The 25,197-nt window shown below is 40.7% G+C and overlaps 1 protein-coding gene across 1 annotated transcript in view; it reads left to right on the top strand.

Moving 5' to 3' along the window:
• The window catches only part of EAPP (E2F associated phosphoprotein), a 192,234-nt gene extending 189,754 nt beyond the window's left edge, over nt 1-2,480 (top strand). The window contains exon 7 of the mRNA XM_054577934.1: nt 2,465-2,480. The gene's annotated coding sequence lies outside the window, so the exon portion shown is untranslated. The remainder of the gene's footprint in view (nt 1-2,464) is intronic.
• Nucleotides 2,481-25,197: the final 22,717 nt, after the last annotated feature.

Below are 25,197 nucleotides of genomic sequence, written 5' to 3'. Positions count from 1 at the left end.
TATGAATGTTAGACAGTCTTATATTTCTTTTAATTCTGAAATTCTATAGTTCAGTAAAATTGCTTAATGACTGTACCATATATGTTGACCCCACCAACATACCCATGTATGAAACCATGAACAAATTTTTGGATTGTCTCCATCATGCAGAATATTATTTATAGATTTAGGTGTATACTTGAGCTTTCTAAAGTTATATATCGCAAGCTGTATCTTAGTATCTCCTTTTCTTCATCTTAAACCACATTAACTTCCCTTTTTCTAAGCATGCTACCACTTCTCTTTCAGACTCCGCACTTGAAATTTTGACTTATTTCTCCCCTTTTATCTCCATTATCTCAACTGTTACAAACATTCTTCAGATTTTTTCCCTTCAACAGGTCCTTCGCTTTTTCATTCTTCTACTCATTCCTTCTGTCATCCCCGTAGGTTAAACTCTTCATCTTGTGTCCAGACTGCCTCACTGCTTCCCAAGGACTCTGCCAGTCTCTAGTGTGTGTCCTTTCCAGTCTCACCTTCATGTGGCTGATTCATATTCCATGGCTCTTAACAGCTTCTCTGAGTGCTCAGAACTACCCATGGGAGCTCCATCTGGTGACATCTTGCCTACTACTTTAAATCAGCCTCTTCACCCTCACTTTGTTCAAGACCCTTCCTACCTTTGTTCCACCCAGCCTTCCCAAGCTTATATCCCTTCACTGCCAACACCCACCTTCTTTTGTGGTCAGATATTTGTACTTTCTGTTCTGTATTTACTCATCTGAGTTCTCTCTCTTGCTCTTCTCTCCACCTCCCTCTTTTCCTTTCCCTTTTCTTTCATCATGAAATGATTTCTCAGTGCCTACCATGTGCTAGTCTTTGGAGAGATAACTGCACAACAAACTAAGACATAATCCCTGACCCCCAGAGTTTACAATCTATGTTAAAATTCCCTGAGTCTGTTATGCTTATTTATGCCTCTGAGTTTTAGTTTGTTTCATCTGTCTGAAAGTTCTTCTTTTTCCTTCTACCTATCTAAATTGAATTTGTATCTGAGGCCTAACTCAAGTTTTACTTTCCCTTCAGGCACATTCTCTGAATGCTTCAATGCACTTCCATTCCTAAACACTCTCACTACTGCATACTTTAGTTTCTAATTGCTTTTCTCATGGTACACTAATGGTGTTATAGTCTCAAGAGCAGAAAATATGTCTTATCTATATCCATATCCATATCCATATCCATATCCATATCCATATCCATATCCATATATAGCTGTATGTAGACCTCTGTTTCTCTCTCTTTTGTATAAAACACTTGGTGCCCTAGATCTTTCAGAGTTCTTTGATTCATAAGAGTGGAGTTGTTTTAATTTAGGTTCCTGGTCTTTTCCAGATGTATGTCTATCCAGAGCTGAGTGTATCTTTGTGTATTCTCACATCCCAGTCTTTTCCATGTCCACTAAAGGTATCTCTAGCACCCAGGGCCATTTTTCACATGGTAACAAAATTCTGATGGGCTTATGGCTCAGTGCTTGAGATTTAGAGTACGACAGATTGGGTCAAATCTGTGATCTACCCAATCGTACTTCTTTGTGATTTCTCTCCTTTTTTTGTTTTTTGTTTTTGTTTTTAAATCCTCAGTGTGAGAGAGAGAGAGAGAGAGAGAAATGTCGATTGGTCACCTCCCACATGCGCCCCCGCCGAGGACTGAGCCTGCATCACTTTCGGCGTACAGGGTGGCATTCCAACCGCCGGAGCCACTCGACCAGGATGGGCTCCACGGTTACTCTTAATCACACCAACTAGCTCTGTGGTCTTGCTCAGTTACGTTAAATGATTATATGGTCTTGAGAAACTTTCTTAACCTTTTTGAATCTCATTTTTCTCATCTATAAAATGGGGATAAAGTTTTTACAATTACTGTGAAATGAGCTAACATGGAAGAAATTTGTATAATATCCTGCATGCGGTAAATTAAGAAAATAATAATAATAATAATAATATAGTGTTCCTAGGATTAATAAATAGGCTAGCTAGGCTCATTTACTAAGTGACTGTCTCTCAAACACTGGTGTCATGGTGTTTAATGTTCAAATTTGGGCCTCAGCCAAAGACAAATTACTATAGGTCACGAGTCTCTTGGGATGCTGTGAATGCTGAATCTACCAGTGCCAGAAGTTTAGTAAGCTTTTGTGATCCCCTGGCTTCTTGCGTGGTGCTAGAGCTTTAGAGAGGCTCAGCATATGATTGATTCACGGTGGGGATGGTTATGTAGGGAGAGCCAGAGTAGCCAGGACTGATGGACTGCTCAGGGCTTTTTTAGCCACCTGCCACTAAATCCAAGGTCATTCCGGACAGGGGCACAATTGGAGCGGCTCTGTGAGGAAGGAGCACAGGGCCTTCTCTAAAAATTTTATGAATGGGAGTGAGAAATGGAGGAGAGCCAGAGATAGCAGCTGGGCTATTCTCTCAGTCCATGCAAGATAAAAAAAAAAAAAAAAAAAATCTTCTGTGGGATAGGTTTCGGGTCTGTCTGGCACACCTCAATAAGAATAAATGTTCTCCAGTGATATTCCGCACCCCCACCTCCATCTCGTCGTCCTTTGTCAGACCTGGGAGAGAGCACCACCATTTGCACAGGCCAGGGAACCTCACCTGCGCGCAGAGAAACAGAATTCCCCGCACCCCGCGCCACCCGCCGCCTCCCTAGACTTGTAGTCTAGACAGGGCAGGACATGGGCATCTGCAGTGAGAATAAAGGTGTATGCATGTGGATCAGGGGTCTGAACAAAGTCCCAGCAGTGACAAGGGTCACAGGAAACCAAATTCTCCTGAGAGCTGGTAATAGGACTACTGTGCATACCAGGATGCCGCAGACCTAGGGAAGGAGGCTGCATGCGGTCACACGGAAGCGTAGGTCAGAGGATCAGATTAGCTAGTTATCCACAGGGAGGCCTGGAGGGGGGGCAGCGTGGGCTGGGCACAACCGAAATGGTGCAGCTTGGGGAAGAGAAAAGAAAGATCTGGAATTATGGAAGCTGTCCTGCAGGGAGGCCAGTTTATTTTTAAACCACCAGCACAGAGTTAGGGAAGTGTGTTCTGTATGATTATTTCTTCCCTTCGGATAATTTTGGGTCCCCTGAATACTTTGAGAATAGATTGGTGTTATAAAGCCTGAACGCATTTCCAGGGTCCCTGCTCTTTCCGTACTAATGTATTCCTGCACCCTTTCCCTGACCCTCTGTCACTGTCTTCCCAGCTGATGGCTGTCACCATCCACAGGCAGAGCGGTAGACAAGCAGAGTGGGGACAGCAGGGAGGAGGCTGGATTTGGCGGGCACAGTGCAGCCGGAGTGGGCGTCTGCAGTGCTGGCCGGCTTCGCACGGCGTTGCGCATCCACACCTTTGAAGAGGAAAAGAAGTCCCACCTTTCATTTGAGGCTTCTTTTGTAATATTGCTTTCCTCTGGCTGGTTGGATTAGTTAAAATGTCATCAGCTTTGCTTAAAAAATTTCCCTGTTGTCATATCATGAAAAGAAAGGATATCTCTTGAAGATGTTGCCTGCCCTCGAGAAATAAGAAAGAAAACAGTCTGATCCGCTCTTATTCTGGAAACTTAATTTCTTTTGCAAGCTTAAGCCAGTCAGGTGATGTGTTTTGAGACACACGCATGCGCCAGCACACGCATGTATATATGTATAAGTACATATATTTGTAGTTGTTCAGTGGCTTTCTTAAAATAAACAAAACCCTTCCACTTTCTACTTTTTCACTGTTCTCAGTGTCCTTTAAGGCATGAGTGGACAGGTTTACAGACTCTAGCAAAAAACATTCCGGAACCTAACGCTAAACAGGAGCAGCCATGAGGAGATTACAAAGCCAGAACACTAGGGGGCAATGTGACACAATCTAACAGAGGTTGATAGCTAATAAAACATCAGATACAAGGGTCTTTGAGACAACAAAGGCAAAAATTGTGCTAAGAGCTGTAAATCTTGTATGCTAAATTCCTCTGCAAGAGACAGTCATGGTTGTATCATAATTAAACATGCTACTAAAACATAAATCCCTTGCTGATAACTTCCTCTTAGTGGCCTCATTTCCCATGGAGTCAACTAGAGGCTGGTCACCCATTAGCATTAATTGGAAAGATTTCTGGTGTATTCAGCACAGACTCCTCTTTTGTGTATTGGAAACAACAATATAAAAGTAAATCACCATCGTCATTGCCACGAAGTGCTCCCTAACCATCTTATATGAATATGCGGCTGTGTTGGTGTTAAAGGATGAGATTTGATGATTGACTCTAATATCTTCCAACCATGCTGGACAATGGGCAGAGAAAGGTCGTTTATAGGTATTGCATTAGTTTCTTAGGGCCACCGAAACGAAGTTCCACAAACAGAGCAGCTTTACACGACAGAAATTTACTTTCTCGTTCAGGAGGCTTGAAGTCCGAAATTAAGGTGCTCACAGGGTCATGCTCTTTCTAAAGCCAATGGGGAGGAGCACTTCCTCGCCGCTTCTAGCTTCTGGTGGTGGCCATCTATGCTAGGTGTTCCTTGGCTTGTGGCATCAAAACTCCAACCTCTGCCTTCGTCTTCACATGGCATTCTAGCGTTAGGTCTGTCTTCACATGGCTGTCTTCTCATAATACGGACACCAGCCATGTTCGGTAAGAGACCCACCCAATTCCAATATACCTGCAAGAACCCTACTTCCACATAAGGTCACATGGTGAGGTACTGCGAGTTAGGGTGCAAGACTCAGGAAAACATTTACTAAATTATTGGTTTATTATAAAAGGGTGTAATTCAGGAACAGCCAGACAGAGGGTATGCGTAGGGCGAGGCATAACGGAAGGGGCACAGAGTTCCATGCTGTCCCCCAGCCTGCCATTCTCCCAGCAACTCCATGTGTTCACTCACCCTGAGGTGTGTTAGCAAGGGGCTTGAATCTTCCTGCGTTCAGTGAGGTTGTAGTTGCCCCTGCCCTTCGTCAGAGAGTGAGCTCTGGTCCTGTGAGGCAACATGTGCAGTTTGGGGGTTGAAGTTAAATTCTGGTGGTGGTGGGGATCCTGGCAGTGGTCGTCAAATTCATTGGACTCATACCTGTTCTCCAGAATCTGCTTAATCAGTAATGAAAGTGATATTGGATTTTTATGTCTGATTTGTGTGTCTTTATGTTTAAGAAACTCTGAAATCCAACAGGAAAACAAACAATACTATTGATAGTCCCTTCAAACCTCAGTAATGGAGAAAAATCCTAAACAATCATAATGTTCATTTAATAAATTTGGTACTCCCATTCAATAGAACATTATACTGCCATTACAAAGAATGAGATAATCTGCCCTGATCAGTGTGGCTTAATTGATTGGGCATCATTCTGCAAAGCAAAAGGCCACCAGTTCAATTCCCAGTCACAGCCCATGTCTGGGTTGTGCGTTTGGTCCCTGGTCAGGGAGCGTAGAAGATGCAACTCCTTGATTTTTTTTTTCTTTCTCACTTCGATGTTTCTCTCCCTCTCTTTCTCCTTCCTTTCCCCTCTCTCTAAAAATAAATAAATAAATGAAATCTTTAAAAAAGTTTATATATTCCCTAGCAAAATGTTTGGGAAAATACATACTGATCTGTTTGTTAACAGTGGTTACTGTCAAGGAGTACTGTGGTGGGGAGCTTTTACTTCTAGAAGATTTTTTGCTAGAAGACTTATTTTTAAACAGTGAGCAAGAGTTACTTTTGTAAAAATAAAATCAGTTTTATTCTTTTTAAAGTAAATGCTGTGATTGTTCTGTTACTGGTAAGATAAGATAATCTAGTTATCAAAGATTCAACATTTTTCTCTGGCTACAAAGATAAGTGAGAGCCTTGGAGGTGATCAAAATTCATGGCCCTTAGACTAGAAAATTATGCTTGGCCATATTTACCTTGAGTATTTTTGAGTTGGTACATAATTTCTCAGTCTAATTCTCCAAACTCACTGGAGTCTTTTCTGTTTTTTTTTTGCCTTCTGATAATAAAAAACAATGTATACCGATTGTATAAAATTTAGAAAACATAGAAAAAACACAAAGAAACAGAGAGATGAGTGGCTTTCATCCCACCATCTAGAGGCAAATATTCTAAACATTTTGATTATTTGTTTCCAGTTTTTTCTATGCATTTTTGTACATGACTGAATCTGTATTCTAAGTTCAGATTTGTAACCTGCTATTCTTTTATTTAGTGTCATATCATAAGCTCTCCCCCATTGTGGAGGAGGAAAAATAATTTTCTTTCTGCCTTTCTAAATTCTAATAATTAAATTGACATGAGACAGATTAGCATTAGAAAGTAAGCAAATTTATTACATAGGTACATGTGGCAGTTCCGTAAGAAAGTGGATCCAAGGACAAACTGAGCAGTTCAGGTTTATATGCCATTTTAAACTAGGGAGGAGGTGGCAAGGATTGGGATTTGGGACTTCAAAGGCAAGAAAGGTACTTTACATGCAAATGGAGAAGCAAATGTTTGGTAAACCAATGTTTGCTAGGCCCCCTTTAACAATGGGGCAGAGAGAGCAGTTGGATCAAATGGGCTTTGCTCATTTCCTCCTGTCTACCACCCAGTGTTTCATATGACATACGCTATACTTACCTATGATGATAGCTCCCTTCCTGAAGCAGGTCCTCTGTCTAAATACTTTAAGGCAGTTAGGAGGAAGGTCAAAGGTTCTCCCCGAGTCTTTCATTTCTTGAAAATAGCCAGCTGAAAATAATCAGTATCTCCAAAGGCATAATTTGGGGTGGCAAATTCTGCTCCCCTCACCATCATGTCAAAAAACTTTACGAGCATCATTTTGAAAACGATAATGTTCTGTTACACAGAGGTATTTCAGTGAGAATGCTTTTGAAATGCAGTCTGAAAATAGATGGGCCCAGGGTTGATCAAGGTGATAGATTGTGATTCATTAGGACTTTTCATAATAGTTTTGAGATTGCTGTCACAGTTTTGAACTCTGTGTCTCCCCACAGGTGAATCTTAAGCAGAAGTCACAGGTGGGGAGAGATGTAGAAACCAAAGTTTTAAAAAGTGTACTTTTTTAGGGGAGAGAGAAAAACTTTGCCAAGTATTGAGGGTCTTAAAAATATTTATACCCTTTGATTTAGTAATTCTACTCTGGGAATTTCTCTATGGAGGCTTTCTCTCACATCTCCTTGACCAGACCAGGAGCTCATGCCCATTCTTCATCTAATCATCGCCATGATTTACTCCTGGGACTGGACTACTGCCACCTTAAGCAAACAGTAAAAGGGATAAGAAGAGGCATTTGACTAGGAATTGAGTATGTGAGAGTTATTCCCTCCTTTTAAATAGGAAATAGTCTTGTATATAAAATACTTGAGCTTAAGTTTTTTTTTTCTTCCATTTTAGATAGTTTTCTGTGGAGGGATTCACAGGAGAAGAATTATTAGATCAAAGCGTATAAATATTTTTATGGTACTAGATGCTTATTACTGACATTAATCATAATATTTTTAATTGAATTCTAGATTTACATTTGAAATAAGGCAGAGATCTCTAGATTTTCCTTTACAAACAAAGCACAAGATAAACACCCCAAAAAGCCATACCTTGGGCATTTGCAAATTTTTCTTTTAGTAATCACAGAGTGAACTGAATGAACAAAGTCATGATTATCCCTGAGGAGACAAACTCTGAGGTGAACATGGCCGCTCATTGAGAACAATGGGGCTCCCTGGGTCCATCCAGCCCCCCGTTCTTCTCATTCTGTCTCCTTCAGATTATTTTCTTGTTTATAACTTCCATATAAATGTAGAAGGGATGGAAGGGGAAAAAAGTGAAATTCACCTAATTTTGCTTTTTATTATTGATGAAGCAGAAGGTGAAAAAGTGCTAAAACTTAATCAGAAGGAATTTAAAAATATCTATATTCTTGTTATATTTTCACTCTCTGCTTTTGACAATTTAACTCAACTACAATCAGATTTTTTTTCCCCAATAAAAGCATTAGTCACACTGGATTCTTTTAGGAGAAGGACAGAAATGTGGTTAAATACCCAAGAGAACTGTTGTGAGTGTTAAATAAAATTTGGATTCTAAAGAAAACTGGAAGGGTTTGTTGGCACGACTCTCTAATGGATTATCGCTTTGTAAGTGGGTGTGTTAATTAAGTCCACGTCATTGTTAAATGTGTGCCTTTTCTAACCTACCTTGAAAAATTGCAGTACCAACGACACTTTAACAAAGACCTCTTCCTACATTTATGGAGTTGACAGGACCCACTGATAAATTTGAAGTTCTGCCCCGCCTTGAGAATCAGTTGAGATTTCTCTCACATATTGCTTAAGTTTTATCTTAATCTTGTATAAAAGATAATCTTTAGAAATTCTTTCCTCAGTAGACTGCTCTATTTTCCAATAAGATACACTTGCAAATAGGTCTGCAGATTTTTTTTTTAACACAATGCCCGCAGCAACAGCCATGATAAATCCTTTCTTGGCCTCAGCTTTCTGTAACCTTCTCCATCCCTCACAATGACACACACTTTCTCTCATTCATCTTTTATTACAATTCAATATTGTGCTTGAATATCATTAGCTTGTATGCAGCAGCGCCCCCTCCTTTTCTTTAAAGGAGAAACTACTGCTGTTGTGCACATTTCATCTGGAAATTGACTTTGGTATTATAGGTTCTAATATATTTACACAACAGGTACAGAAAGGTATTGGAAAAAAGAAGAAATATTTTTAACATCGTAAACCTCTAGCAAAAATATGTGTGTAATAGAATCTGGTACTGTGGTATTACACACATTACAACTGTCACTGTGACTTAGAGCCTTAGTTTAGCTGAAAGAAAATCTATAACCCCAGAAATGCAACAATGTCTGAGTCACAGTTCAGGGTAATAAATGTTTTTCACAGAATACTGTAATCCATATTTCCAAAAGCTGATGCAACAAAGGAATTTCTACCAGAAATCTTTCAATTTCATGGGTGGAGGCTCCAATGCAGAGAGAAACAGAGAAAGAGGAAAAAAAGTATTTAGAAAAAAAAGACACACTCGAGTGACATGATAAACTGCCGATGTTCGGAGACCTTAGCCAGCCAGCCAGTGAATCTGGTTGTTGCATACCCTCCTCTGATTAAAGGCCACAGAGGGCAAACTTTGCATAATTTTAAGTGAACAGTTTTTCTCTTTAAAGGCCATGTTCCTTTTAAGAGAGTTGTTTTTATGACTACAACAAGAAACTGGGAAGAGGACTCCCAGGCATGGATCATGAAGAGCTTTCCTGAAACTGGGGCCATGAGGGAATGATAAGGTCTCTCTATTTTACTGTCTTTGCGTGGGCCTGGGCGGGGCTTGGCGGTAGTCTGAGGAGCATTCCCAAGTGTTTGTGATTGCCAGTCATGTTCTCTTGACTTAACCGGGAGTGGGGGCAGGTAGGAGAAGTCTGGAATGGCAAACAGCAGGCCAATGGAACCCTTGAAGAGAAAATGTTTTAATTTGGCAGGCCTTGTTCTTTTGCTTGTTTCTGGCTAAGTAGGATAGTCTTAAAAAAATTATTAAGTTTATTGAGGTGACATTGGTTAATAACATTATATAAGTTTCAAGTGTGTAATTCTATAATACCTCGTTTCTATATGGCAGTTTGTGTTCACCACCCAAAGGCTAGTCCCCTTCTGTTACCATGGTTTGACCGCCTTTGGTGATGAAGGGTAAACCTCTTTGTCCTTCCCCCATCCTCCTTCCCCTCTGATAACTACCCTCTGTTCTCTGTATCTATGAGTTTGCTTTGTTTGTTGCTTAGAAGAGTCATTTTCAATAAGAGCAGAAACTAAACTACTTTTTTGTCCATTTGAGGGAACATGGGTAGAGTGTCTGCTTGAGTGTTAGAATTTGGTATCACAAAGCTGGCTTGGTACTTTACCACATCTGGTCACACTGTTCCCTTGCCCTCTGTGTTGAACTCCTACTCATTCCTGAAGACCAATTCAAATGTCCCTTTGGAAATTATTTCTTCCCACCCGTCAGCTCCCAAAGCAGCTTATTTATATTCCTTTTATAGCATTTGTGATATTCTAAAGTTAGTTGCTCACATGAGCAGCTGATCAATTTGCTGAAGATCAATTCCCCAAAGTCATTTAGCCAAATTAAGTTCCCCAAAAGTCAATTGAAGAAACCAATTTGCTTAAAACAAGTTTTTCTACAAGTCTGTGATTTATTCATCATAAGATCCTTGAAGGCAGAAACCTTGTCCGATTCACCCCTGGTGCACTTGCACAACTCAACGTATGGCTTGGGGGTATCAAAGGGGTTAGTGAATGCTTAGTGCTTATTGAATTTAATTGAATATAATTGTAATACACATGAAATGGCTTCATATTATTCTTTTTAAAAAAAAGATTCTATTTATTTTTAGAGAGAGAAGAAGGAGGGAGAAAGAGAGGGAGAGAAACATCGATGTGTAATTGCCTCCCATGCACCCCCCCCGCCACTGGGGACCTCACCTGCAACCCAGGCATGTGTCCTGACTGGGAATCAAACCAGTGGCACTATGGCTTGCAGGCCAGCACTCAATCCACTGAGCCACACCAGCCAGGGCTATTCTTGCCTTCACTGTGATGACCTTTTGTATCCTGGTTACAAAGTGCAGACCACACCTAGCCAGACTATAACACCTTCAGAAGTTTTTCTGCCAAGTCTACCCTGCAGGTATAGAGTTTGCCTAGATTTATGTGATAAATTCAGACCTTCATTGGATTCAGAGCCTCTTGGTTCCCCAGTAGTTTGTATTCTGCTTGTTTCGCAGTAACTTCTTAAAAGAATTTATCTTTGCATAAAGTTTTTTTCATGTCCCTTTCATTTAGTTCTATTGTTTCTCTTTACATAGTTGATTCTTCACCACTGGTTAGGAGAAAAATATTAGACAGATGCTCTGTTCTGTCAGAGAACCTCACATCTCAGACATCAATAGTACACAAAGTCCAGGGAAAGTAAGGGAAACCACGGGGATGTCTGTGGATGAGGGTAGTAATGTGGATGTGGCAACACTGTTGGCTGCCCACCCCAGAGAATCCACCCCTTTCCTGCCAACGCACTCTGCTTTGCTAAGGTACTGGGTAGCCTATATGCCCCAGTGATGGTGGGACTTTTCCTAGTTCCAATGGGAAAATTGTTATTAGTCCAAGTCAATCTTAGCAATTCATCCCATTTGCCCCTGAGTTGTTAGGAGTGAGCATCTGTCACACTGTGCGGCAGTTATAGGGGAGCGCAGCTGTAGGGGAGCGGCTCAGAGAGCGCAGCGCTCCCAGAAACCTGAGGGAAACCGGCTGGGGCCAGCTGAGGTGGGAGCAAGGCTCTGAAACCTGCAGAGCCCATCCGGGGGTTGTCACAGTGAGGGGGAATAAACACAAAACGTCACAAACACTTCTCTGCTTGCTGGGAGAGCTGACGGGGACACTTCCTTCTCACTGGATAAGGCCGTGGCACATCCCTCTAGTGGGGAAGGCTCTGTTGTCCTTTGTTCCAAGGCTTTTATTGAAAATCTTCTCAGTGGGGTATGTAGCAGGAATGTATACGTTATCTCATTACATCAGTATGGTAAGTTTCACAGTGGATATATGATGCTTTTAACAAGGCAAGTGACAGGAGTACATTGATTTACATGGGTCCGAGAGGAGACTAGAATCAACAATAGAGACTATAGATAAGGGGAAAATAGACTTAAAGACATCTTAAAGATATAGGATAAAAGGTGTAAATAAAGCAAATGTCTTAACAAGGTAAGGGGTGTGGATAAAGGTCCTTTGCAGCATGAGCTGACCAGAGATCTGAGGGAGGAACAGAGCACACTCCAAAGAATTTACTTTTAGGCCTGATTACCCCGGGACCTGCCAGATCTGATTTAGGGCTGTTTTTCCTGCACTGTTTCAATCCTGAGCCAGGTGCGGGGAGGGAGCCACCAAGGGTTAAGGAGACTGCTTCTTGGCTGCAATGAGGACTACGGCCATGTCCAGACCAAGCCGAGAGGTGAAGGGGCCTTTTCGCCCCTTCTCCGTGTCCCCCAATTTCTTATCTGCTGCCATTATCGGCCAATACCTGTCTTAGGTTGTCCCTCCCCCGAGGGGTCTTACCCATCATTGGCTAATTGACCAGCCATGGCAAAGCAGAGAGGCAGAGGCCCCTGCCAGTGGGGAACAGGCCAAGTCTCCTCAGGAGCCTGTTTCTCCAAGACCTCCTGATTATTTCCAGCCTTGGGGTCCTCCAGCCTGTTAGCAGGGTTACAGCTCCTGAAACCAGGCCAGCGTTTCCCAAAAAGCATCCAACCCAACACTGGCCAAGGAGATGTAAGGGGATGCTTGCTGGGGGACTTCAGATGTTTCCTCACTTAGTATAGGTCATAGCTAGGAGATTTCTTTCCTTTGGATGTTGCTTGGTGAGGATTTGGTGTTTGGTGCTGTTTATTCTGATCACAAGGCAGAAAGCCAGAAGAAGCACCGAGAAGTGGATTCCAGGTTGACCTGTGATGTTTACCACCAATGAACAAAGGCTATACCTGCTTTGCCTCAGAGTTCTGTGCTTAAGCCTTGCTACCTGGGTTTTCTGCTACTTTCAGCTGGCAACATCCTAACTAAAACAGTAGGTATTGTGTATTACAAAATAGTTGAGTTCCCTGATAAAGAACATTTATTTGGTAGACATCCCTCAAGTTCTCTAATCTCAGCTGGCATGAAGTCTCTATGAATTTAGAGTCAGCCAATTCTGTGATTCAACTCTGGTGCCACACTGTACTAGCTGTGTGACTTTGGGCAAGTTACTAACTTCTCTGAGCTTCATCTGATCCTCATCACACCCAGGCTAAGGATACTGGAGGATTTTGCTTTTCAGCAAACCCTTTCTAATAAAAAAATCTGCTATATATTATGATTTCAACCTACCTTCAGGAAGTGGTATTAATTCTTAGTTCACACTCATGGCATTTATGTTGGCAAGAGTGGCCCCTGCTATGTTAAACAAAAGAGATAATGCAAATTGCTGGTAGCTTTTAAAATACTTGAGGAGTGAGAAAGAGAAAAACTTTTAGAAGACTTTTATGCAGGTTATAAAAATCTGAATGAACATCTTTCAAGAGAATCCTGGAATAACTGGAAATGAAAAATAAGAAACTTTCATTTGGATTCCACAACAGATTATACAAAGGTCTAAAACACATGTCTCTTGCCTCTTTTGGCTCTCCCCTCCCCTGAAATATGCTGCAACAAAAAAAATTCTCCTCAATTTTGGTCCTAGTGAATAATATACTAGGGTTTTAAATTTCAAATCTGGTGAGTAAAATACATAAAACTAAGATTAGAGACCAAGTTTCTAATATTCTATGTTCAATAATATTCACATGAATGAAGAAATGTTCCATTCATTTATGAAAAATCCTGTGTTTAAGATAATAACAATGAATTAAAATGTAAGTTCATCATGATATATTCATAAAGGCATTTAATACAAATTAATATTTATTTCATATAGCATCTATTAATAAACTAAGAGAGTGGATGGAAACTTTCTTAATATGGTAGGAAAAAAGTCAATATCAAACCAATAGCTAAATTGGTCTTAGTGCAAAATACCAAAGGCAGTCCCATAAAAGCCAGGAACAAGGTAGAAATGTTTACCATCACTGTTATTATTTAATTTTGTGTATTCTAGCCAATGCATTAAGACAAGAAAGACACATATAAGATACAATTATTAGAGAAGAAAAAAAGAAAATTCTCATTATTTATAGATAGCATAAGTGTCTATTCTAAAAGCCCAAGAGTATTTGCTAAAAACTATTAAAAGTAGTAATAGAGTTTATAAAGGTGGTCACTCACCAAATCTTTTCCTTATATTTAGCTTTAAGCTTACTAAGACATGTATAGGCTCCATATGATGTTATAGTGAGGAACCTGACCAGTTTTTGATATTTAACTTCTGAAAGTTTTAAGCCTTACCCTTTCCTCTTTTCTTTGTATCACACATCTGGGCAAGCTGATAAGTTTGTTTGTTTGTTTTTTTTTTGGTGCTGGTGGGAGGCAGCTCCATCCCATGCGGTAGCACATATACTAAACCCTGTCACTGCCCCACCCACAGTAAAAACCCAGACCCATAGCCTTTCCTTGCTCTCCCAAGCAATTTCGGACCTGCTTGAGAGTCGTCCCCTCTTGTCCCCAAAGACCTCAGTCATGCAAGCAATAAACCTTTCATATCCTATGGATGTGCTTTGTTGGTGTCTTCAGTTTGACATTGGAACTAAACTTCGGGTGGGGATCCCTCCTGCTTTTGCAGGATGACCATAAGGAATACGTAGAAGGTAGAAAAAGACCAAGGTGAGTAATAATAGCTAACATTTATCAATGCTTATTATGTTTTTACATACTGTTTTCAGTGCATTGAGCCATTTAATTCCTACAACAACCTTATGAGTAGATGACATCATTACTTTCATTTTATAGAAGAGGAAGAAGAGGCCAGAAGTTAGGTATTCTGCACATGATCACACAGCTGATCAAAGGTGAGTCAGGGTGTAAGTCCAGAGGTCTGGTTCCAGAACTCTCTCTAAGCCACTGCGTGGGAATAAAAAATGAAATGGGGCACAGAATGTTTAAGTAAACTTGTTTAAGTCACACATCCATGAAGAGACAAAACCAGGATCTGCCCCTATTGCTTTTCTGATTTAATAATTGACATTTATATACCCCTTTACAACTAAAAAGACACGATACATATATTATTTCATTTGATAACCTTAACAACTGTGGATAGGTAAATTAGTAGAGGTATAAATCTTCTGTTGTCCAGGCGAGAAAACTGAGAGACAGGAAAGCTATGTAATTAACTCAAGGTGATACGCATGTTAAGTATGTGTAGCAAGACCTAAACATGGTGTTTGACATGACATTTTTATGGTACCAGGTTTGTTTCTGTGTTCAAGGTGCTTCTAGAAACGTGCTCATGTGTGAGGCTTCCAGATGCAAATGATCCTAACTGAAGTTTCCTAGGAACCTGTATCTGATTTGTGGGTGCTCCTTTCTTTCTGGAAGGTGTCAAACTCTGATCCTACGTTCTGGAAATGGTCAAAGTCTCAGAAGGAGCTTTATTAACCCATTACTTTTAATCCTGTGTGGCTGAGCTCGAGGATGCCTTGCTAGGGATGACAAATGACAAGGCAGTTCTGGCAGAGTACATCTTCCAGAGATGGTTGCCCCTCTGCCACGTGACTTTGCCATTCTCCCACTAAGCGCTGCACTCTATTTCTCCATCCTCTTGAACCTGGGCAAGCTCTTTTTCTGCTTTGACAAGTAGAGTGTGGCAGAAGTGATGCTGTGCAACTTCTAGGCATAGCCCCTAACTGGCCTAGCAGCCTCTGCTTCCTGCCTCTTGGAGGCCAGGCACCATGTAATAAGGGTGCCTACCCTGAGATCACAGTGCTCAGAGAGCCCTCTACTTTGTGGAGCAGTGCCAGAGGCTGAGACCCCTGTGGAGAGAAAGAGAAGCCAGGGATTACTCACGTGCCAGGCGTGTGAGTGAAGAGCCCTCTTGAAAGTGGATGGTTCAGCCCAGGCTGCCCAGGCTAGCACCCCACATAGCAGAGGTGAACTGCCCCAGGTCAGACCTTTCTGAATTTCTGATTTATAAAACTGTGAGCACAACTGAAGTCATTAAGTTTTGGGGAGGTTTGGTAGACAGCCAGAGATGACTGAGACAAGTAATCTTAGGCTGTTCCTGGTACTACACAACTGAGAAGTCAGCAATAGGCACAGCTCTGCCTGCTGTCTGCGTGGAGTTACTCCTCATTCAGCAGAATGAACCATGACTAGAGTGACCACTTGTCATCAATAATCATTCTCAGCTCTCAGGTGCTTAGCTCTGTAAGATAACCCGTTTTACCATTAGGAAAAGATAATACGGAGAGAACTTATTTTTACATAGCTGAGCTAAAATTTCATGATTTGTTTTTACGAAGGGGAAAAATAATAATTCATGTATATAATTACATTTGTCTTGCCTTTTCAGGTTTCCAAAGTGCTTTTTCAAATCTATATTCTCTTTCAATCTTCCCAATGAGTCTGAGATAAAAGAAGTGGTATTATGCCCATTTTTTTCCATAAGAAAATGGAGGCTCATGAAGGTTATAAGACATGTCTAGAGCCATGGGGATAGGATCAGAAGTAAGGCTAGAATCCAGATGTCTTGACTCACTGTCTGTTTCCAGTTCAGCAGCTAACCAACCTACGAGTTAGGCAAGACACGGAGTAGACTGCAGGGGAGTCCTGCCTCCAGCTGATGTTTTAACCAGTATGGTAGGTGTATGTTCAATGAAACTCACTTGTTTCCAAGACAACAGAATTCAAACGAAAACCTCAATCGCTCAGGAGGAGGCAGATTCGCTGTCATTCCGTCCCTTTGAAGAATCGCACATTTTGATGGGCAAAGTGCCAGAAATAATTAAACCAAATAGCTCCAAAGCAGAAGAAAAGAAACATATTTATACGTATATAAATGTGGGTGGCATTTCTGCTGTGAGAGCTTTTCAATAGAAATTATGACAACCCGGGAAAATCCAGGGATCGAACGTTATGAAAAAGAACAACAACCTGGAGAGAAAAAAGGGGAGTGCATTGAAATAGAGAGACGGGGAGGTGTGGGGAGGAAAGGCAAGAAGCTACAGGCAAGGGGAGGAACAGACCTGGCCCCTCAGTCCGTTCCCTGGTCCTCAGTGGAAGGAGCAGTGGGGGAAGCAATCAGATTTTTACTTGAATTCCTTATGTTGAGTCAAGTGGCTTGAAGCATTCGTTTTGTTTTTATTTGCTTTTCTTGTGAGGCATCCACTTTGGCTCTAATTTCCCATTTTTGCTGTGGAGATCAAGAGATTTTTGAGCAGAGCAGAGATGGAATACATTCTGGTATATTGGACACGTGCCAGATTTTATTACAGTTTTTTGTTAACTTAGCTTATTATGGAATGGAAATTTGGTCTTTCAGGCATGTGGGAGGGAGAAAGCTCTTTTGATTTCTTCTATTCTCGTCTTTAATTCATTCAACCATTATTAAGCAGCCATTCTATAGAAGGTCCTGCCCTAAGAATTGGGGATTCAGAAATGACTAGGGTACACCATTTAGTGGCTCATATTTAATGTGCCCATGTGCCTGGTCTTCATAGATAGATAATGAAAATTCTATAGGCCTGTTGTGAGCTTCAGAGTGATTGTCCAATATATGGCTTTTATGCAACATTCATTTATTCATGTAGTCAACAAAATCATTACTACCTCTTACTAAGAGCCAGACGCTCTGATACATATTGGAGTTTCAAAAAGTGAACAAAAGCAACATGTAGAACAAAGAATTAGTATCCAGAACTTATAAAGAACCCTGCAAATCAATAAGAAAAGAACAATTAAACCAACAGATAAATGAATAAATGATGTAAACAAGGGATTCACAGAAGGGAAAAACATAAAAAGCTAAAAAACATTTGACAGAGATGCTCATCCTCACATAAGTGAGTGAAACAATGCAAATTAAAATCCCCAATATACAACTTTATTTTTACCAGCTCATGTGGCAAAAATAAGAATTTTATTAATATCTAATGTTGTTGACTTTTGGGAAAAGGGGAACGTTCTTACATTTCTGGTGGGGATGATGGTAAAGTGATCCCTGATTTTGGAGGGGAATTTGGCAGAATCTATTAAAATCGTTTGTTATCAGGAACAATTGGAAACAACCTAAATGTGTCTGGAGTAGATAGATGGGACTTGGTATATTCATATGGCGAAATTTTACACAGATATTCAGAAGAAAAAATTAGAGCCATTCACATCAATATGGACTGATGTTAAAAATATATTGTATAGTGAAAAGAGCAAGCTGCAGAGTTATATGCACTCCATGACCATTTATGTGTGTGGGGCGGAATATCAATACTTTGTATATTTTCTATGTTTTGGTAAAGAGCCTGGTACAAGTATATAGCAGATTATAATAGTTGTCTCTCAGTTTTTGGTGGGGAAAGGGACTTCACCTATATCTATAATACTATGTATTTCATGCAAATAAATTATGTATAATTTATTTGCGAAAAATTAGCTAGAGGGAAACAGTGTGCAGAACACAATCCCTGTCTTTGAGGAATTTATTGACTAATGGCCTTATTTATGGGCAGTGTTGGGATTAGAACCCAGGTTTCTAATGTCATAATGCAACCATCTGCCTCTTGGACATATGACAAATTTAACCACCTGTGAATAATCTCATGCTCCAACTTGCTTTCTGCATAGTGGTAGCTTTTCCAGTTGGTGTAAAGGTTAAGGCATTTTCTTTCTTTCTTTGTGTGGGAGAGTGGGTGTGTTTTCATTTTAAAAAGTTTTATTTTTTTAATTAAAAATGAATAGACACTAAGAATATTTATTAGTTATGAGTAAAGTATGTAGAATAACAGTACAATGAGCACACTCATTAACCTACCGCCCAGTTGAAGGATGAGAAGGCTCATGCATTTTTAAAATGGAAACTGTTGAGAACATTTGGACTGTCCCATCACAGACAAGACCTGAGGGGCATGATGGTGTTTTTTCCCAGTCTACAGCAATACATTTCCACAGCTCTCTAGCAGCCAAATAAATTAAAGAAATGGCGCTATTTGGAAAATTGATATCTTCTCTTTGTGTGCTAAATGGCTGAGCAGTGATTTTTCTGGGCTGCTTCAGGTGAGAAGTCACACAAAAGTCTGAGATATGCATTCAGAGGTATATGGAGTGTCTAAGTGTATCTAGCAGATGACAATGCAAACCACAGGACATATCTTACATGGAGGCAGCAAAATGCGCATTTGCTGTCTGGGAAGTATTGAATATTTATAGTTTGGGAATAGCTAGTTCAGAGCTGGAGGAAGGGAGATCCTTGCTTCAGTCAATGAAAGAATCAATGTTCTTTGGAACTCATTGGGGAATTAAGGGATATACCCAACTAAGTAGTCCATTTTTGAAGTTTCTCAAGTCTTTATTTGAGAAGGGATTTAAGCAGGAACTAGTTAAGACTGCACCCAAAACGTAGAGAGAATAAGCAACAAAACACTCAACACATGCAAGGAGGGAGGGAGCAGCGGAGGACAGATGGATGGAGAGAACACAGGGAATAGGTAGAGTCGAAGGCCACAGTTCATCTTCCATGATCTTCTAAGGTGTTTGGGGCTATACACATGTGGCTCAAAAGCCTCACAGTAACATGTTGCCTTTAATAAATGACAGATGTTTACTCCAAATAAAGGTTAAAAAATTAGTAAGAAATTGGAACTAAAATAAATGAATAAGGAGTCCTCAGAAGCCCCTGGTGGCCATTTGGGACCCCCCAGAAGCCATGTTTCCCAAAGTCCCAAGTCCCTCTTTGCTGACAGTGCTGGAAACCTCAGCACTTTCCCTCACCACAGCCTGCAGGGTTGCCAGATAGAGTATAGGGTGCAGTGTTTGAGACATACTCACACTAAAAAATGATTTTCTATTTATCTGAAAGTTAAATTTAACTGGGTGCATTTTTATTTTCTAAATCTGTCAACTCTATGTTTATGAGATATGCTTGCCCGTGTTCCTCTCCCAATTCCTCTTTTAATTCTGATCAAGTCTAAGTTCTGTATCTCCCAAAGACCCCAACTGCCTCGGAAGGGCCCCTTAGGTGATGATATCCCTTCTTCAGCACCCTAAAGGAGGATGGAATGTGCTCCTCTCACATCCACCTACCCCCAAACTTCCCCTCCTATGCTTGAAGACTATCCCATCATTTTGGAAAATTTCTAATGCCTAGTAGCCACAAAGGTTTTCCCTTCAATGTCTTTACAGTGGAGAGACAAGGATGAATATCATTGTGCAAGAATGTTTAGGATTAAGAATTATAACCTTATCTCTATATCCTGCAGTATCTGGAGGGGCACAGCAGAAAGAGTCTGTAGCAGCAAGAACACAACCTCACTCATAGACAATCCCAAACACATTTGGGGTTCAGAAGTCGGGCAAGGTATTTCTGTAGTGTTCCTATGGGGCTATCCTCCTACCCAATCTTAGTTATCCTTAGAGGAAATGTAGAAAGTCCTTTCCATTTTGCCCTCCTTGTAATTGAAGCCAGGGCTGCCTGTTGCCTTTCCTGTCCTGGGAATGGGGGGATGGAGGATCATGCACCTAGAGATGAGGGTCTGAGCCAGAGCTTGGCACATCACAGTCAGTAGGGAGAAGTCCTGCTCACTGCCCATTTTTGTACAGCTCATGAGCTGAGAGTGGGTTTTGTATTTTTAAATGGTTAAAAAAAAATCAAAAGAAGAATAGTATTAAGTGGCATGTGAAAATGGCACAAAATTAAAATTTTGGTGTTCATTGTTTTATTGAAACACAGCCATACTCATTCTTTTATATGTATTGTCTATGGCTGCTTTCATACTGTAAAGGCAGAGGTGAATATTTGTAACAAAGCCCACCTGGCCCATACAGCCTAAAATATTTACTATCTGGTCCTTTTCATATAAACCTTGCTGACCATTGATTTAAGCAATAAACTTCTCTTACAAATAGTAGCTCCTATAGTGTCTTTACTATCTAGGTTACAGTATCCCCTTTCCCACCAGGAATGGATCTCTGAGAACTCTTTTGGTTGTCAGGGACATAAAACCAACTCAAAGTGCCTTTTTAGTCACGTTGAAGCTAGCTGCTCTAATAGTACATTCATGTTGATGTGACAGCTTTGTTTTGCATTGGAAATGCATTAACATGTCACCAAAAATTTCATAGGATCTTGGTTTTTCTGCTGCGGACCTGCTTTCTGTTGTGTGAGCTTTATCCTTTATTCTTTCCCCAGAGCGCCCCTGCTGGTAACCGGAGGCTGTAGCAGTTTCAGACAGGACAGCCTCAGTGTACGCTGGTTCCCGTTTGTCACATCGCGGCAAACATCGGAAATGTTATTTGTACAGCACATTGAGATTAATTAGGAACATTTGTAAGTGTCTACATGGGGCTTGGTGAAAAAAAAATCTATATATTTATAATCATGAAAAAAGAGAATAGAAAATATTAGGAAAGACATTAAATAGAAGACTTGTATAAATCTTACAAATACAAGTTTTCCAAAATTCTAAATGAAAAGCTTGATCTTGCTTGCATAAAAGTAGCATTTTAATTTCATTTTTTATGTTTGAAATGGTGGCATGCAATTTTTAATCAAGGCTTTAAAATCGCAACCTATTCAATTATGATAGACACTAGACAAAAAAATTTGCTCATGTAAGTGAAAAAACATTTAAAAACTTTTTCAACACTTATTTTAGTACAGCTTAAATTATATTTACAAGATTTGTCACTTCTTCCTTACTTTTACTGACAAATGCATTGTTAAAGTTTCCTAAATGGTAATGGATTTTAACCCAATAGAACTTTTGCATGTCAACTGCATGCATGGTTTCAGCAATCAGATAATTTGGACACAATTATTAAAATAACATATAAGCCACAAGTGGGGGAAAAAAGCTCATGTTTGCAAAGACAGAGATAGGGGGCCACTGCTTGGAGTTGTGTCTCTAAGGAGCCCCCAGACCCCACAGCTGCCCCCCCCCTGCCCAGTTGTATCCTGGGCTGCAGGCTTGCACCCTGCATTCCTTGGATACCTGGAAGTTACCCATTAGCTCTAAGAGCCCCTCTTTCACTGTGACGGAGATAAGCTTGGCCGATGGTTTGTGTTCTGTAGGTGGCCAGGGGCAGGGCACCTCCTTGGCTGTACTCAGTACCTGCTGGCAGGTAGATGAGGCCTAGCCAGCACTCACTGAGGGGCCGTGTGGCATGTCATTGGACCCTGCTCACCTCTGGCCACTTTCTGAGGAGCACCAGTTGAGGCTCTTTGAAGCCAGAGGGGACCTGCCTGTGGGTTTTGGTTGCCCTTGTCACCTCCAAGGCTGAGGGTACCCATGTCTTGTAGAACATCTTGAACCTATCTGTGGCACACTGACGAGCACTGGCCCGGAAGCTCTGCCTTCACAGACATCTCGGCAATGTTTCCTGAGCAAGTGAGAAAGGTGATTCAGGAGAAAAGTACCTTCCAGAATAAAGTGTAACTCTCATGAACCTGGGTTGTTTTGGAAAGTATGTTTTTCTGTTACTTTTGTTTATGTTTTTTGTTGTTCTCAGCTGTACCTTATATATACATGCATGTATGTATGTTGCACCAAGGGATACAATATACCTCCTTAACTTGTTGGTCTGCTTTCAACTGATGTAACCTGCTTTACATAAACATAAGAATCTTATAGTAGTAAGCTTCCACTTACCTCTGTCAGATCCTTTGTGTTATTGTTGTGTTACGTTTTACTTCTACATCTGTTATAAACACCAAAATACATCGTTATTTTTGTATAATACCATCATTTGCCTTTTTAAGGATATAGTTTTATTTGGATATGAATTTACATATAACAAAATATACTCATATACAAGTATACCACTTAATGGTTTTTTGGTATATTACATTATGAATTAAAAGTTGTGATAAAATAGATATAATAAAGTTTACCATTTTAACTTTTTTAAAAACGTTTTTATTTATTTTTAGAGAGAGGGAAAGGGAGGCAGAAAGAGAGGGAGAGAAATATCAATGTGTGGTTGCCTCTTACACATCACCCCACTGGGAACCTGACCTGCAACCCAGGCATGTACCCTGACTGGGAGCTGAACCTGCGACCCTTTGGTTCGTAGGCTGGTGCTCAATCCACTAAGCCACACCCATGAGGGCACCATATTAACTTTTTAAGTGTGCATTTAAGTATATTCACAATTTGGTGCAACCATCATTGCCATCTATTTCCAAAATTTTTCATTACGCCAGAGACTCTGTAACTATTAAGCAATAACTCTCTATTTCCTCCTTCCCCCAGACCCTGGTAACTTCTAATCTACTACCTGTCTCTGTGAGTATGCCTATTCTATGCACCTCATGTAAAGTGGAATAATATATTATTTGTTCTTTTGTGCCTGGCTTATTTTACTTAGTATAATGTTTTCAAGTTTCATCCATGTTATAGAACATATGAGAATTTCATTTCCTTTTAAGGCTAAATAATATTTCATTGCATATATGTAACACATTTTGTTTATCCATTCATATGTTGATGGACTAGTTAATTATCTTTAAAGAAAATGAAGAAACAAGAAACAATGCTCCTTATATGCTTATCTCTATATTTATTTTTTATGGGACTTTGTAATTATTCATGTATAACTGAAATTCTATCTGGTCTCATCCTTTCCATCTGGCAGGGGCAGAGGTACCTTTGTTGTGGTGGAACTGACTCAAAACGTTCACTTCACCTTTCCTTGGCTAAAAATGTCAGGGGAGTACCACGGACTATTTTTATCTTCGTGGAGACTTCGCTTACGCACCCATGCAGAGAGCAATTGTTTGTGCCTGTGGTGTCACATTCCCCTTCTCTGTGAGAGTGGGCGTGGAAGTGTGGACGTCCCCATGCGGGACAGACCCCCTCTGAGGGCCCAGTGTAAGTTCTCCTGCGGAGAATGGCAGAGGCCGGAGCAGGGGCTGCGCGGCTGCGCGGAGGCACAGGGCCCAGCGGCACCCAGCCGCTGTAGGCAGAGCTCTTCTCTTATTTCTGTGGTTCCCCTGCCATGAGGACTTGTGTTAGTGAGAAACAGAACCTGAATATCACTTCCTGCTGGGTGATACTTTGAAACCTCTCCCATGCCTTTGAGACACCCCGGGGGGGGGGGGCGGGGAAGGTAGCACGTTTATGTTGGTGCTAGTTGTAAGCAACGCCATTCATTGCCATTCCTTACCTGCGTGGTGTTCAGACTGTCAGCCTTCCTACGGCAATAAACAAGTGACTGTAGGTCTCTAGAGACCGAGAGTTCTCTTTCTGAGTAATGGCCTTGGTGAAAAGGGGTTGAAATTTAGCTTTTCCCTAGAATTTCTTGATCATCCTGTTGTTCTGTATTTGAGTACCATTATTTGGAAGTCATTCTTCTCAGCACTAATTGGAAAGGAAGTTGCTTACAGAGGCATCAAGTTGAGGTGACAACTTGAGTTAAATCAAAATGGGAGAGAGTTTGAATTCAGGTTAAATTCCCAGTCTGTCGCTTAAAACTGAGGCATATACCTGAGAAAGCAAACAAAAAACAGTAGGTAAACATGCTGGGATGTACAGTGGGTAATAGATGTTGAAGGATGATCTTGTCATGCATGCTAAACAGATAGTTTTATGAGTTTAAATTTAATTAGCCTGTGGAAATTAACAAGGCTAAAAAGAAGGGCAATGTGTTTTTAAGTGGTGGCGATGGATAGGTGCTGTTTGGAGCATATAGATAAATGAATATTCAATTTGTAATGCATAACGAGCTAAGTGTCTATAAATAATTTGTTTTTCAAGTTGCTATCACAAAACAAAATGGCAGACTCATCCAAGGTCAGGGAATTACTGTTATTACTACTCTTCTTTGGTTAAATGTTAAGATCAATTTGTAGATAGATCTTGATTTGCATTGTTCAAGTTGGATGATATAAATATTTTTATGGTCATGCCTTCTGTTGCTTCTTTAAGGGATGGGGCATAAAAATAATTTTTGGTTTTATAGCATCCGCACATTTGCCATAAACATGTGTGTGTTAAGTCAGAGTACGCTCTTGGAGAAAAGGGGAAGGGACTTCTGTAGCTTGTCTTCTGGCACCTTTTAATACTTAGAGCATTTGCTTTGTCAATGATCTCTTAGGAGGAGGGCCTGAGAAATACACTTTAGCTAGAGGGTAGAAGAAGGGATCCAGTTTGGTTTGAAAATGATATAATTTCTGTTCTTCCTCTGGGCATAAACTATATGGATCTCTGTAAAGCATAAATTGAGGCCACCCTTTGCATCCTGAATTGTATTGAACTGGGGTCGAAGGCAGGGTGTTGCAGCAGGGGAACCATATAGGTTTGGGTTCCAATTGAGGATTTCCCATCAGAGGACTTTGTTCTCCCGAGGAGACCAGCCCTTTGTGCTGAGTGCAGCACATGTGTACAGGAAAAAGCATATAGATCCTCCCCTTCCTGGATCGCAGGAGGTGAGAGGGTGATGCTGTTTTTTGCAGACTTAATCAAAAGTTAAGTAGCTCAAGAGTTATGTAGGTACCCACACAGACAATGGCTCATGTTG

This window comes from Pteronotus mesoamericanus, unplaced genomic scaffold, assembly GCF_021234165.1.
Source record: "Pteronotus mesoamericanus isolate MK-2021 breed Mesoamerican mustached bat unplaced genomic scaffold, CSHL_Meso_final contig_46, whole genome shotgun sequence".
Taxonomy (NCBI): domain Eukaryota; kingdom Metazoa; phylum Chordata; class Mammalia; order Chiroptera; family Mormoopidae; genus Pteronotus; species Pteronotus mesoamericanus.
The sequence above is the reverse complement of the archived record's forward strand: the minus strand, read 5'-3'. Positions and strand labels throughout refer to the sequence as shown.